Genomic DNA, 4,450 nt, shown 5'->3' with positions numbered 1-4,450 from the left:
TGCGAACCTTAAGGTCAGCAGTTCGAAACTACCAGCTTAACAACAACAACATTGGAGCAGAGTTCTACTTTGACATGCATGGGATCGCCATGAGTCAAAATTGACTAGTAGGCAACTTGTTCAGATCCCTGGATGGTTCAAATGGCCGGGACTATCTGGTTTTCATGGCTTTGGCCTTTGAGTCTACGAAGAGAAAGATTGGCAATTGGAACCTACCCAGTAGCATCAGGGGAAAAAGGCATGACAATCTGCTTCCATGGAAATTACAGCCAAGAAGACATGATCGAACCATTCTAATCTGTAATGTGTTGGCTTTCCAGGAGTTGGAATCACATTGAAAGCAAGGGAATGGGTAGATATCCACCTCCTTTCCACATTTCTATGTTTGGGTCTGAAACCCCCACAGAAAAGAATATTTCACTGCAGTAGTTCTTAATCATTCTGATGATGGATCTCTTTGAGAATATGATGGAATATACATATCTACATGTATACACAATTTCACAAGTGCTCTCTAGAGGCCAAGATGGCCAAACTTCGTCTCTCATACTTTGGACATATTGTCAAGAGGGACCAGTCACTTGAGAAGGATATCATGTTTGGTAAAGTAGAGGGTCAGATAAAAAGAGGAAGACCCTCAATGAGATGGATTGGCCAAGTGGCAACATCGATGGATTCAAGAATGGCAAAAGTCATGAGGTTGGCCCAGGATCGGGCAGTGTTTCGTTCTGCTGTGCATAAGGTCACTATGGGTCGGTACCAACTCGATGGCACCTAACAACAATAACATACATATGTACATGTATACACAATTTTGCAAGGAGCTCTGGTAACATAGTGGTTACGAGTCAGGCTGCTAGCCTCAAAGAGACTAAGAGAGATTAGAAAGAAAGGTCTGGTGCTTTATTTCTGAAAATTAATCAGTGAATCACAATTGTTCAATTCACTTCCTTGAACATGTCTTCAGGAGGAATCAATCGCTGGAGGAAGAAATGATATTTGGTGAAGCACGAGGTCAACTGTGGTGATGTGAATTTCAACGAATGCAATCCTCAATGTAAACGCACTTATTTTACTTACTCATCTCTGATTCTTGTTTCTATCCCTCTTTCTTCCCCAACACTTCCGATTTGTGTCTTTGAGTAAATGCTGCCGTTTTGATCTTGAAAACAGCAGTTCCACGGAAGAAGGATGAGGCTTTCTGTTCCCGTAAAGATTTACCACCTCGGAAACCATATACAGGGTCACTATGAGTCAGAGTGCTCCTTGAAGGCCAGGATGTCCAAACTTGGTCTCTCATACTTTGGACATATTGTCAGGAGGGACCAGTCGCTGGAGAAGGATATCATGTTTGGTAAAGTGGAGGGTCAGAGATAAAGAGGAAGACCCCTAGCAAGATGGATTGGCAAAGTAGCAGCATCAATGGGCTCAAGCATGGCAACAATAGTGAGGTTGGCCCAGGACCGGGCAGCGTTTCGTTCTGTTGTGCATAAGGTCACTATGAGTCGGCACTGACTCGATGGCACCTAACAATAACAACAACATGAGTTGGAACCGACTCCACAGCACACCAACACCACCACACAGTTTCGCAAACATTGTGAAGTATTTATGGATCCCTGAAGCACTTCTATAGCTACAAAAATTAAAAAAAAAAAAAATTCTGCTCAGGAATAGGGAGAGTCAGGGGAAGTAAGACCGCAAATCACTGAACCTACGAGAAAGATTTTCATCTTTGCTCTGAGAAAACGGCTTCTTGAAGGGCAAGAAGAAAACAACAAAATGAGTAGGCTGTGTGATGTTGCTGCCAGAGAAACATCCAAAGTGATGACAGCTGACGTGCCGCGAGTATTTTAGGATCTCTCTTCCACTTGCACATTTGTTACTTAGATACACTAACAAAGGCCCACATTGGAAGTCATAGGCTCTCTTTCCAATGAGACCTTTCCAGTGAGGTATGACGATTTAAAAAAAAGCTACAGGCTTCCAATGTTAAAGATAAAAAGTAATCAAGTCAATCAAACTACTGGTGGGATAGAGAGTCGGCCATGTATATTAACGAAGTGATTCCATGCCTTTCCCTATGTGTTCCCAGACATTCCCAGGTTCCTCTTGGTAACAGGTTCCCTACACCATCCTCCTCCCAGATAGAACTTCAGAGCTGGGAGCAGCAGCAATCATCAGTGTTTACTCAGGGCCTTGCTGTTGAAATGTTGTTGTTAAGTGCCATCCAGTCGGTTCTGACCCATTGTGACCCTGTATAGGGTTTTCGAGGAGCAGCTGGTGAGTTTGAACTGCCAACATTGTGGTTCAAATGGACCTTGTGGTCCAGTGCTTTATCCCACAGTGCCACAAATAGACATGGTAAATGCACTGCCCCTACATGTTGTTGATAAATGCTATTGAGTCGGTTCCGACTCCTAGTGACCCTGCATAGGGTTTCCAAGGGTCTGAACTGCTGACCTTTTGATTCAAATCAACCTTACAGTCTAGTGCTTTTCCTACAGTGCCACACCAGGATTCCCTCCCTACACGGGTGACTGCTAATAATGCAATGAGTGGCCTTAGTCACCAACGAAAGTTGTACTGAAGCAACAGTTTCAATGTCTTCAATATGAGAAATAAGGAATAGAAAGTACAAAGGAAGAGGAGGCTTTGGGTTTATGGTCACTGATAGCATTGACCTTGACATACAGTCAGAGGTCAAGTTACAAAGTATATAAGAAGGAAGAAAATCTCCAACCCAGTTGCTGTGGAGTCTACAGTTCTGTGAATTTGGCTACCCCTCTGGTAGCGTAGTGGTTACAAATTGGGCTGCGAACCTTAAGGTCAGCAGTTCGAAACTACCAGCCGTTCCGCAGGAGAAAGATGAGGCATTCTGCTCCTGTTAAGATTTACAGCCTCGGAAACCCTGTACAGGGTCGCTATGAGTCGGAACCGACTCGATGGCACTTAACAACAAACAACATGTGTGCAGAGTAGAATTGCTCTCCACAGGGTTTCAAGGGGCTGTAACCTTTTAGAATGATTTCCTGGTGTGGCGCTGTAGGGTAAACACTGGATTGCAAGGCCGATTTGAACTGCAAGGTGGTGGTTCAAGTCCACCAGCCACTCCTTGGAAATCCTATTCAGGTTTGCTATGAGTTGGAAATGACTCGATGGTACTTAACAACTATCTTTTGGAAACACATTACTAGGCCTTTCTTCCAGCTTGCCTCTGGATGGGTTTGAACCATCAGAGCTTAATTGCTCTGCCACCCGGGGACTCCAAAGAGTACATAGGCTAGCACTAAAAACACTTTCTCTATGGAAACTGTCCCTTTAAAATCTCTCTCAGTCAAGACCTGCATCAACAAGTTTTTCCACACCTGTGACAATAGCCCTGGATGATTCCTTTAGAGAATCTATCATCAACTTTTGTTTCATCAAATTTTGTTCCAATTCTTGATAGGCATAGATCATTATTATTTCTGTTTACTAAATGAAGAAAGTGAAACATATGAACCAGAGAGTTCACAATTTAGTGGATCTGAGCCTCAGCATGCTTATCTATAAAATGGGCACAAAATTTAGATTATCTTATATTATTGTGGAAACTAACCCAATATTTTATCGAAATTACCTAGCACCAAGTTAGACAGTGCCAGTAAAAAGCAACTGCCATAGTATACTCTACCTCATAGTGACCCTATGTTTGTCAGTGTAGAACTGTGCTCCAGTGTTTGCACCAATGAAAATCCTGTGGCTGATGTTTAGGAAGAGATTTCCAGGTCTTTCTTCCAAGGTGCCTCTGGGTGGACTCAATCTCCCACATTTCAGGTAGCAGCCAAGCATGTCAACCCACAGACTCCCAAGAAGAGAGCAGCTGCTCACAAAATAGGTTCTCTTAACTAACTGGCCTGAAGTTACTCCCCTGGAAAATGGAAGAGCCAGGTGTTGTAATGCCAAGTCCTGAGATCATTCTATGCATTCTTTTCTGCCCTGTCTGTGTCTTCTGGAAACCATTGTGAAAAGAGCTTCAAATTTCCATCTGGAGACGAGAAGATTCACCTTTCATGACAAGAATTCTTACAGAATTAATTCACAGTCTTGCTGGGGTGGGTGGTGGTGGTGAGTAATTTTTTTTTTTATAGTGTTACAATAATTTATCATCTTCTCTCCAGCAGCCGTACTCTGGCTGGCAGCTCTAAAAAACCTACAGTCGACGAGAGAGCAGTGAACAGAAATATTTTCAAGTAGCAGATGGGACATACCTTCAAAACGCAGGATTGTCCCACTGAAACTGGGACATCTGGCAACTCTAAAAAGGCCCAAACTAGATGAAATAAAAATTATGAGTTGGAGAAGCAGAAAAATATGTCTTTGCATTGATTAGCAGGGAATGTAATTAATCTACTTCAACTCCCTTTTCAGTCCTGTGGTGTAAAACAAGGAGAAATCACATCCTTAC

This window comes from Chrysochloris asiatica, unplaced genomic scaffold (assembly GCF_000296735.1).
Source record: "Chrysochloris asiatica unplaced genomic scaffold, ChrAsi1.0 scaffold00006, whole genome shotgun sequence".
In the NCBI taxonomy this organism is placed as follows: domain Eukaryota; kingdom Metazoa; phylum Chordata; class Mammalia; order Afrosoricida; family Chrysochloridae; genus Chrysochloris; species Chrysochloris asiatica.
Note: the sequence above shows the minus strand (reverse complement) of the source record.